At 44.5% G+C, this 12,357-nt stretch overlaps 1 long non-coding RNA gene across 1 annotated transcript in view; it reads right to left on the bottom strand.

The window, feature by feature from the left end:
* Positions 1 to 996: 996 nt before the first annotated feature.
* The window catches only part of LOC147701869 (uncharacterized), a 124,210-nt gene continuing 112,849 nt past the window's right edge, over positions 997 to 12,357 (bottom strand). The window contains exon 3 of the long non-coding RNA XR_015297484.1: positions 997 to 1,265. This is a non-coding gene — a long non-coding RNA (uncharacterized LOC147701869). The remainder of the gene's footprint in view (positions 1,266 to 12,357) is intronic.

Raw genomic sequence — 12,357 nt, 5'->3', positions numbered from 1 at the left:
CTGAAAACAGCCTTAAGACAGTTGTAACGTCCCTTATAATGTCGTGCCTTGACTGCAATGGCCTATATCTCAATGCCCAAAAGCAACATATCAATCATCTCCAACTTGCCCAAAATGCAGCAGCCAGATTGTTGTCAGGTACTCCGAAATTTGTCTCCGTAAAAGAAGAACTTAGGCAACTTCATTGGCTCCCGGTTAAACAAAGAGTACGCTTTAAGGCACATTGTACTGTCTTCAAGGCCATCAATGGAGCAGGACCCGATTTCCTTAGGCGTAAATTTCAATGGTACGTCCCTGGAAGAATGCTTCGCTCCACAGGAGCTAAACAAGTCCTAGTCCCCTCATTTAAAAGTGTCAATTGGGGAGGCAGGAGCTTCATCACTTGTGCTTCTAGAGCATGGAATGAGCTTCCTTTTCATCTCAGGAATGCCTCAGATGTCTTCTCCTTCAGAAAATTGTTGAAGACCTGGCTTTTCTCCCAGTAGTACTCATCTTCATGTTCCCAGCAGGCAGTGCTTAGCGCCAGGACACCCCAGGGTAACCGTGCGCTCTATAAGTGCGATTAACATAACATAACATAACCAAAGGACCATTCAGACATAACCCCTTCGCTGCCCTGTAAGTCATGAAAATAAGTCATGAAAGGGTGTCACAAGAGTGCCCTTAAATGTATATATATATATATATATATATATATATTGATTTGCATGTTCCAGCCTAGTTTCTTCTAGTGCTCCTCATTGTTTTTCCCATCCTGAGAAAGGACTCCCACTTACTTAGCGAGGTTGTCCAGTGCTCTGAAACCCTCCTGGTTGAGTATGTGCTTTATAAAACAATTAGAAATAGAAACATGCAAATAAATTAAAACAAGCAATTATTACAATGTCCCAGGTGTAATTTGTTCTTAATTTTCCGATTTGATCACATTTTTTTTCCATAGCAGAAGCCATTTTGGGTTTTTGATAGTAATAACACCAAATAACGCAAGCAAAGAGGTAAAATATAGAAAGCTTTATTCCCATATATTCACAGGTCATCAAGGCAGTCCGTCTCAAGAAACATCTATATTCATCTGAGGAGAACATTCTGCCAGTGATCTTGTGATGCGGGAAGGGAGACGACTGTCACCCGCTGGTATTACAAACAGTAGGACTACCACTTCCGCCCATCGATTCATCCCAATGGAATGGCCCAGTCTGAAAAGGAGGGAAGAACGATGAGGGTGTCCAGGACTCCAAACAGATTTCCCTCACTGATTCCATGACCTGCAAGACAGAAGAGATCCCAGTGAGGTTAGGGTAAGGAGAGGCACGGAGACCACGTGTTGAGTGTTAAAGCCAAAACATGGCTGCCTTCATTGATTCCTAGCACCTACTGTTTCCCGCCCACAGACTTCGGTGACACTGCTATTGACTGGTTCAGTCATGCTTGATATAGCTCCCCAAAGAGGCATGTACAGACAGCTCCAAGAGGTTTGTACCGATTACACTACAGGTAGATGAAGATATGTACTCATCTGAAGTACAGAAATGTATAAATATTAAACCTAAATTAAATTACATATGTCTGAATAGGGCGGTAACACATTTTCCCTCAATTTAAATCATCAATAGCAGACCATACTGTCGATCCAAACTTCTCCTCTAACAACAGGATAACAACCACCCGTATAACACAGCTCACATAGTCAGACCACTACATCCTCCACTTCAGTATACTGCCTATGGAGTCACCTCTAAAAAAAAAAAACAGTGCTTCTTTGTGGCAATGGGGTAGAGCACCTGAAGAAGAATGGACCAAGACCCTACAGGTATAGCCACACTTCAGTGAGAGCATCACCGACTACGCCTACCACATTGCACCCCACTGCCCATATCAACACCAAAAAGAACAACCAACATCCCAACTGGTACACGAGTGACTGTGTGCTGCAAACAACTGGAAAGAAAATGGCGAGTCAAGAAATACAACACTGCAAGACTCACATAGCAAGCGACCCTCAACCTCTGCCACAAACAGCTACTAACCTCTACCACAAACAACTACTAAATGCAAAGAAAAGAGCCCTAACACTCAAACTCTAAGCCAGCTCAAACAACTGCGAAGAACTGTTTACCATCGACAAGGAGTTCTCCAACCCAGCAGTTGCCAATAGTGACATCAACCCATCCTAAACACTCTGTGATGACCTCTCAAACTTTTCACCAGAAGATCGCCAGGATCTCCAACAAAGATGACCCTCAACCCACCGACCCGGACCTCCTCGACCAGCTGAACTCCGCCACCATTGCCAAACAGCAGATCAACAACTGGAACCCCCTGTCGAACAAAGACAATACAGCCTTGATTAAAACCATCCACTCAGAACCCCTTCTGACCCTTGGCCCCACTTCTTTAACCTAGGAAGCACCATCATCGCCCCTGCTCTAACTGCAACCATTAACTCCTTCCCAGTGGCGACTGGTGAAATTTGAGAGTGATGTGGCTGGGCGGTGCGCCGGGGAGGAAGGGTAAAAGCATTGGGGTCAACATTAATGAGACACACCATTTTTGGCGGGCCAGTCACCATTTCCCATGTAAATCTTTACCAAATATTGGGATAAAATTATGAATTGTCTAGTGAACTTTAACATAAAAGGAACAAAAATCAATAACTTTTATAGGCTTTTGTACAAGAACTTTTAAAGTACCTTGGAAATGTCCTAGCTCTGTAGGTAAGCCATAATTTCTTCTTAAGGAATGTGTGCAGATGGCGAGACGTTTTGTGAATGGATTCTCAGCGAGAGAGACAACAAATTTGGATGCCAGTTACCACACCTATTTCAAGGATCTGACTGACCAATGGCTAGGAGACAATGATTCATGGTGGGGGATGAACATATTATGGAACTAAACACCAAAATGTGGTCCCGGAGTCACCCCCTCCAGAATAATTGCATTTGGGGGTGATGCTGCATACAATCCCAGCAGTTGACCCTCTTCTGGATCCAGCCTTAACCCCACAGAGCTGAAAAGAAAAACTTTGTGCAGAACACCAAGTAACTCACTGCTGACGCAGCGTCTAGGCTCTGGTTTATGTGCATAGCAACATGCTTTCAGTGACACCAAAACACTCCACACAAAGGCCACACTGCAATTGTTGTGCACTTTTGTCTGTTCATACACTAACAGGATCAAGAGTGCCCAAACATAAATACACAAAAATCGTTGTTGGCAAGATTATATGAACACCACACACTCTTTGCAGCCATTCATTGGATTGGATGATTTCATCAAAAAACTGCTGTTCAGTAAGTTTTAAAAAAAAACAAAGATATTAATTTTCAATGTCAATACTGAATAAGGTCCGAAGGCCTGTCAAATCACACAAATTTAAAACATCTCTCAAAATTGTTCAATCCATTGCTGGACAAAGATTTTAAAACAAAAAAGCAGTCTTCAGTGCATGGTTTAGAGATTTTTTTAAAACATCTTGCAGGTCACAACTGAGTTTCAATAAGTAAAAAAAAAAGTACAGCAACAGAAATGTAAGTACAGGAACATGGTTCAAGTAAAAATCGAATTGACTACTGCTGATGCAGGGCCTTAGACTGGCACAGTAATCACTGCTGCTGATTTATGGCCTGTGATGTTTTCCCACCTGTACCACCATACCCCCCAAAAGCAGAGGGAGTTTCACCTCACAGCATGCAATCATTTTCTTCTACAGAGCTACAAAGAAATCATGCATCAAGTTAAGTAACTTACTGCTGAGGCAGAGTCCAGACTCTGGTTTATGTGCATAGCAGCAACATGCTTCCAGTTACACCAAAACCCTCCAGAGTCCACACAAAAGCCTCACTGCACTTGCGCGCTCCCGTCTGTCTGTTTTTGTCATTAACATGATCAACAGTGACAATGTGCAAACACATAAATAGACAAAAATCAATGTTGCCCAGATTGTACAAACATCACATACTCCTCATAATGTAGTCAATCATTGGATTGGATGCTTTCACCAGAAAAGCTGCTGTTACTTGGCTACTTTTAAAAAAAAAACTGAGACTTTAATTATTGTTAGACTGATAAATCATCCTTTACTCGTTAATGGAGACGTTTTGTACTCAATCAAAAATATGTTTTGTATTATAAAGGAAAGGTGGCGCAGCCACATGAACATTAAGGGGCAGATTTATGTTGGGAATGTGCCACGTTTGCGTCACGCAACTGCGGCGTAAACGTGGCGCATCCCTATGACCCATTTACAACGTGACGCATCTAGGCAGATGCATCACGTTGTAAAGCTCTGCGCAACTTGTGGGCGTTCAGGCGCAGGGTGGGCGTTCCGGGGCAGGTGCGCCTCGCAAAAGTGGCTGAGTGAAATCTATAAGATTTCACTTAGTCACTTTCAGGCCAATGCTACGTCAAAACCCTGCGCCTGCTTGAAGCAGGCGTAGGTCTTGATGCAGCATTGAAAAGATGGGGCACCCCCGAGCCTTGCTGGAGCTGCGTCGCGCTTGCGACGCAACTCCAGCAATGCGTCACCTTTACAGCACAGATGCGTCACACATCTGTGCCGTTTTTGCCCCACGGTGCGCCGGATTGTAAATGCGGCGCACCATGGGTGGCGGAGCAGCGGCGCAAAATAACTGGCGCATCCCTGGGGATGCGCCAGTTATCATAAATCTGCCCCTAAATCTCTACGGACCACTGCTACTCATTTATGGCCAGTGATAATAAACTGTAATATCTTCCTTCTGACACCCCGGCCTACCATTCTTCTCCGAGGAGATGATTTAGGAATTCAGAGCTGAACAATTTGAAAAGTAATACATCGTGTTGCGTACAGCAAGCACACCTTAGCCATAAATTACCAATTAAACCCCCAGACGCTGGCACTACTAAGGTAGAGTCCGGACTTTGGTTTTAGCAATTCAGATTCACTGTCAAAGCAGCATGCTTTGTCACTGACGGGGATTCTGTATTGCTTTGCATTTACTTCGCTTTTTTTACTCACCTAACTGGGCTTGGTGCCTGCCCAACTTGTCACAGGTAGGAGTTAGGAAAGGGTGGGGTGACCTTCCTCTCCATTCCCTGACTGACCTGAAGCCCCTGGCACTACAGGGCTTCAGCCTGAAGCAAACTTTATTTCCATGTCATCAGGGGGTGGAGACTAGTCCTCGAGGCTATGTGTTTGCCAAGCTGATGCTCTCACAGGCCTCAGGGCTGTGAGCTCGTCAGGGCCCGCCCACAATCAGCTTTAGTGAATGAAAAGGATCAGCGTCGCTTGCAATGACACAAGACACATCAGAAATCATGACCCACAGCAACAAAAGCAAGAGGTGTGTCTTGTGTGTGTACATTTCAAAAATATTAAAAACAGATAAATACAATTATTTTTTACATTCTTCCAATGGCCAACCCAGGGGGTGTAAGTAAAGGGAGCGGAGTCCCAATGCCTTCACAAAAAAACTGCTCCTGCTCCTCCCTAATCACGAACCCTTCCTGGTAAACTGGAAAAATGCTGAAGTCACCACCCTGTTGAAGAAGCTATCGGCAGACCCCAACACCCACAGAAACTACAGACCCGACTCACTCATACCTTTTCCTGCCAAAGTCATGGAGAAAGCCATCAACATTCAACTCTCTGATCACCTAGAGCACCACCAACTCATTGACAGATCTCAATCAGGCTTCCACCCCAACCACAGCATTGAAACAGCCCTTGTCGTAGCCACGGATGACACTAGAACCATCCTCGACTGAGGAGAAACAGCCGCCCTCATACTCCTCATCCTTTCTGCAGCCTTTGACATCGACTCTCACAACACACTCATCAGAAGGCTTCACCTCCTGGACATCCAATGGCCTGCCCTTCAGTGGGTATCCTCCTTCCTCACAGGAAGAGCACAACATGTGATACTCCCAGAAACCAAAAATCTCATCTGCCAGCCCCCTGAAAGCTCATCCCTCAGCCCAACCCTCTTCAATGTATACATGGCAACTCTCTCAGACATTGTCAGATCGCACAGCATCAGCATTGTCTCATATGCCAATGACACACAACTCATTCTCTCCAAAATTGACAGATCCAGCGCAGCTAAAAACATCTTTGCAAATTGGATGAGCAATGTCACACCATGGATGAGAAACAACTGTCTCCAGCTCAACTCAGACAAAATCAAATTCCTGATTTTCGAAAACAACCACTCTCCTCAGGATGCCTCATGGGGGCCCTCTGAACTGGGCCCCCCACCTACACCTACTGATCATGCCAAGAACCTCTGGATCATCCTAGGCACCAACCTCACCATGATTAAATAGATCAATGCCATCTCCTCATCATGCTTCCTTATCCTGCGAATGCTACGCAAGATTTTAAAATGGATCCAGATGAACACCAGACAAACCGACACCCAGGTTCTAATCACAAGCAAACTTGACTACAGATATGCCTTTACCCCAGAATCCCAGCCTGCATCTTATGCCGACTCCAAACCACTCAGAATGATGCTGCCAGACTCATCTTGGACATCCCACGAAACGCCCACATCTCAACCACCTCAACGCACTCCACTGGCTCTCGATCTAGGAAATATGCAAATTCAAGTTGCTCATGCATGCCTACAAAGCTCTCCACAAAAGCAGACCAGCATATCTCAACCACTGCCTCAACGTCTACCCAGGCTCGTGTATGCGCTGATTGTATCAGGTAGACCGGATGTGGAGGACGATCCTTCCCACACATCGCAGCCAAAGCCTGGAACGACCTCCTGTAACACCTCAGAACTGCCCCCTCGCTCATGGAATTTCAAAAGAGGTTCAAGACTTGGCTCTTCCAGAAAAAGCAAGTATGATTCCATCTATCCACCTCTCTCTGGCCGTCGCCCTACAAAGTGCCTGGATACACTTGCGGGTGACTAGCCATGCTTTGTAAATCCACATAGCATAACATATACATACACACAACGTGTGCTTTGTAGGAAAAAAAAATCTTATGCAGCTGACCCTATTGTAATTGTCTTTCCATAGGCCTTTGGACTGGAGGTTGTACAAATTCTATGCCAGACACCAGTGGCTCCCCTTTGCGCCATAGCATAACCTGTGTATCACAAAGGTGCTAGTCTTAGTGTGAACACTGCAGATGACATCATTGGCAGGTGACTCCTTGTAAATCTGATGCTTCATAGTCTTCTATTGTTTATGCAATTTTCACAGAGGGCCCCATTGTGTAAAATACGGCAAATCCAGGCCAGGGTGCATATGTTTCTGACTTTCATCAAGGTTATGTATTTATTTTGCATTTTGTGCAGAAATCACATTATATTGGCTTTCAAAGAGTCTGCATATAATGTGCATGGAGTTTGGCTGGCTCAGTAAGAGGACAGATCATATTTTATGATTATGTCAATAGAGTTTAAAATCACATCCCTGATTCAAGAAGTTATTTATGTGTGATTGATGTCTGCCACCTTAAGATCTAAGGTGTTTAAGGGAATGTGATTTAATATGTTAAGTTTAAAAATAATGTCTAATCCTTTCTGTCATTGAATGTTAGAACGTTAACAGACAAATATAATAATGAAATAATATGTATTGTCTACCGTAGAATTACTTTGTCATTTTCATTCGTTCTAGAGAAATAAAGTCTTCCAAAAGGGTACAAAAATACTGCCTCTCATATAGTGACTCTATGAATGTGTTTATTGTACTTATTACCGATGTCTGTGAATTTCAAGAACATCCATATATTATTACGTAAAGGTGCTACTTAAACAGGGCCTATTTGTATTTAGCCTGTGGTCCTTGGTATCTGACACTTCCTTCTTCCCTACCGGTTTTACAAAATTATGTGATATATGATTTGTTAAAGGATATGTTGTGTTACATTATTTATATAGCACCGTTCACCACTGTTATGGCATCGCAGCACATTCTCGAGCTGGACACCCTTTCATGCAGATCTCGGAAGCCAGCCACTTAACTAGAAGATCTATCATTTGATAGTTCGTGTTGCTGGTGATTGTGTGTAGTGAGCAGGGCGTTAGCTCAGTGTTGAGTTACTAACTTGTTGCACTGAGTTAGCATGAAGGTAAAGTGAGTCTGATCTTGAAAGACATTTGTAGTATCCTGTGTGAATGGTAGGTAAGATTAAGAGGCTTCTATTTTTCCACTTAATTTGGGTTATTGGTTGTCCATTGCTCCATTTAGCAGTTGTGTTCTATTTATGTATCACAATCCAGGTCATTGTCTTATGATGCTTCCAGGGTGTGTGTTGGTGTGGCATGTGATAGTTCCATTGCTTTGGCTGCCCTTTGCCAACTTTACATCTCAGGACCTGTGGGTTCTGTCTAGACTGGGCTTAAATGGCGATGACCATTTTTACGACAGAGTAGACGCATGGAATGTGGAGTTGTTCCGTATAACATACTGTAGAGTGTCTGATGAAGCCTAAACATGCTATATCTGAAGGAGTGTAGAATGTTTGCGGTAAGCTCTGCATATAATGTGCAGATTGATACAGTGTGTGGTGAGTCTTGGTTTCTGATACACATGCATCCAGAAATAGTTATTCTCTAAGCCCAAGCCGCTCCTAGGGTTGCTTCTCACTCAGCTCCATTAAAGTACTGCCTCTTTACTAAGCACTTTATTATAAATCTCTTGAACGTACTGCTCAGTGCTCATCGAGACCTCAAGCCTGGATCCCTCACTGCTTGCCACCGGGCTTGAGCCAGTTCTCCGTGGCCTGCATGACCCAAGGCCAGTTAGACAATCTTTGTAACAAGTATGGCTGCTGTACTTTGGGACATAGAAACAGATACTACGGTTATCTCGCTGAATGTGTGGGCCTTAAAGTTTATGGTAGTGTCATTGTTTTGCTAAATGATGCAAGACTTTAATATTCTAACGCCTTAAGTGCTGCGCCTATTCCAACGGCCGACGGCACCACTACCTCGGGAGTGCTGCCGTCGGCCGTTGGACGTTCCAACTGCACCTGCGCAATGGAACGTCCAGCACTGGAGCTGGACGTTCCATAGCTGCTAAGGTGTTAAAGTAAATGTGTTCATTAGCTTTATGGATTTATTAAAAGAATGCTTAAGAAGCTAGAATTATAGACAGCTAATTAATTTATCTAAGTTACTCTGAGCATCAGCAGATATGTTAGAGGGGGGGAGCTCGCCATCAAAACCCGCTCCTCATACACAGTTCCACCCAAGACCACATCTATTCAGGGTCTTCCATAAAGTGCTGGTTCAAGGAAAAAGAGGGGTCCATTTCAGATTAATGGATTGGAACTCTCTGAATATATCCGAGCAACACTCCAAAAGTAAACTTAGTAGGCAAATACTAATACAACAATAGATTAAAACACTTACATAGTTTAAAGAACAGCATAAACAATTCATTGAATACTATCAGAATGTGAGCAGCTGGGGTTGGGATCTAGCCATAATATGAATGTTCCCAGCCTGCCTTTAGCTGTAGCTGCCGGATCTAAGCTTTCTCCATCGTAGGGAAAGCCCCCTCACAGGGTGCTGGGTCTCCTTTGGTTGAAAGGGATGAAATACCTAGACAGATGTGGGAGATCTGGCCATGCTCTTGTCTCATCCCTTCCTTCTTGAGCCTGATCATCTTGCTTCATCCTAACATTTCTGCTGAAAGTGGTGAGAACCTCATCAGTATCTGGCTGCAAACCTCAGAGATCAGAAGTGTGCAAAGCTATCTGTGTGCCTAGAAACCCCTGGTCACTATTGACCATCTCAAACACCTTCTCACCCCTTTGTCTTCAAAGCCTTTTTGTTTTGCTGTTAACTTTGGTAGCTCTTGATGAGCCTTCATGAAATTAAAAAAAATTCCCTTTTTGGTTCAGCTGCTGTGTTGAAAGTTTCAAGGTCGTCCGTCATGTGTGAGAAAAAAGGAAGGTCCCAAAACGCGTTTTCCCCATGTTACGTCTATGGGGATTTTTAATTTTTTTAACATGACTACAGCCCGGACCGCTGAACGGAATCACACCAAACTTGACAGAAAGCTTGGTGTTGGCCCAGAATGCATGCTTTCTTTGTGATTTGGTGTAAATCTGATCAGTAGTTTTAGAGATATTTACGTTTCAAAAATATTGAGAGCCTGGGACGAGAGTCCTTGTAGTGAACTTACAGATCCTGCTAATACTTCAACAAGGAGGTGTTGGCAGTCATCTTGGGACTCGGCTTGAAGCCAAGTCCCACAAAAAAAGTACAAAATAAAGAAAAGGGGCAGGGTAGGAACGCAGATCCACAGCAAAAGTAAAAAAAAATAGGCATGGGCTTCTGCACTTTAAAAAAAAAAAAGCCTCTGGGTGGGTCAAATCCCAGGGGCCTATGAAAAATAAAGGAGGGGTGCATGGGGTCTCCCTCTTAGGTTTTATTTAAACCCCTGGGACCATACCTCCCCATGGTTTTGTTTTGAATTATGCAGCAGGTGCCCACACGGCACCCCCAGGACCCGGGGACCACCACCTCCCCGGGGCTTGTTCACTTATTAAATGGGGGGGACTCTCGGACCCCCTTCCAGCCCCCGGGGACTGCCACCTTTCTGGGGCTTTACCATAAAAAATGCAGAGGGCCGCGTGGACCCCCTGTAGATCCGGGGCCACCACCTCCCCAGAGCTTTAACTTATATTTAAAGGGGGCTGCTTTAACTTTAATTAATGGCAGGCCGCGCAGCACATCGCAGCCCCGGGGAAAATTCTATAAAATGAGAGGGGCCGTGCAGAATCCCCTCCTGGAGCCAAAGATGTCTCTGGGGACCACCTCCCCTTCAGGGCCAGTCCCCGCTATGTCCCAGGGTGCCTTCACTGCTCCCGCCAAGTCATAGCAAACTGTGCTAGTTTCCAACAAGCAGAGCAGAGAAATGCTCTCGCTGGCTGAAAGTGAGCACAATTGCTTTGACAGAGAGGGAGCTGCATGTTAGCAGCTCCCTCTGTGTCAAAGCAATGCAGGCTCCCGCAGGAGGCGGGGAGCCGGCAGGGACTGCTGGGCCTTGAGTCTCTCTATGGTCCCAGTGCACCATTGCTGGTCGGGGGATGTAGTCTTCTGGGATGCTGAGGGTTTTTGATGGCCCAGAAGCTCTCCTGTTACCACCAGTAAGTCCGAAATAGCAGGATTGCTGAGAGGTGGTCAGAGGCCCCACCCACGTTCTCTACCACTCTGCAATTGAGACTACTAGTTAAAAAAAGTCATAGAAATTCACTTAAAAAACCAAAGGTTACAAGGGCGTTATAGTTAGGAAATAGAATTTGAAAAACCTTAGAAATGCACTGTAAAAACCAAAGGTTGCATGGCTATTATAGTTAGGAAATGAAATAAAATAAACCTTAGAAATTCACTAAAAAAACAAAGGTTACAGGTTTTATATAACTCGCACTCCGCAATGCACTGTTTATGACCTCACATATTACATCACTCATGACATGGTCGGTGACATCATTGATGATATCTCAAATGACATCACTAATGGCATCATCCACAGAATCATGACAAACACTCACAGCCCCGTAGAACCTTTAATACACCCACACCCACTCCCACATATCCATTCACAGACCTATACCAGTACTTGTACAGCCACTCACTGATTCATGGATCTACACACACATCCACTTACTGACCCAATACAGGCACTCAAACTCCCACTCACTCATTAATACACCCACTGACACATTCACCCATATACCCATACAGCCACTCACACACTGAGTCAGTCACCCATAGAGCTACTCACACACCTAGTCACTCACCCATACAGTCAATCACACAGCCATGTACTCACCCATACAGATACACACACACCCACTCACTTACTCATATAGATACTAATACATACTCACTCACCTATACAGTTACTGACAGAAACACACACTCACCCATACAGCCACTCTCACATTCACTCACTCACCCATACAGTCACTCACATACCCCATCATTCACCTATACTACCTTTCACATACTCATGTTCCACTTGCACATCCACTCACTCAGCCACACAGCCATACACACACTCACTCATGCATATAGCCCCTCACACATGCACTCATTAACCCATACAGCCACTGATTTACCCACTCACTCATCTATACAGGCAGTCACTTACCCCCTCACCCACCCACACAGTCAACAATACAGGTACTCAGACAACCAGTCACTCATCCATACAGGTAGCCACATACCCACTCACACACCCAAAAAGCCACTTAGACACCAACTAACACTAATACAGACATTCACACAACCAATGCCTCACCCATACATTCATGGAGACACCTAATCACTCACTTATACAGTCAGTTATACACCCACTGAATCATCCACACAAGCTCTCATACACCCACTGATTCACTAA

Source organism: Lissotriton vulgaris, chromosome 7 (assembly GCF_964263255.1).
Source record: "Lissotriton vulgaris chromosome 7, aLisVul1.2, whole genome shotgun sequence".
NCBI classification, from domain to species: Eukaryota; Metazoa; Chordata; class Amphibia; order Caudata; family Salamandridae; genus Lissotriton; species Lissotriton vulgaris.
This window is presented reverse-complemented; position numbering and strand designations above follow the sequence as displayed.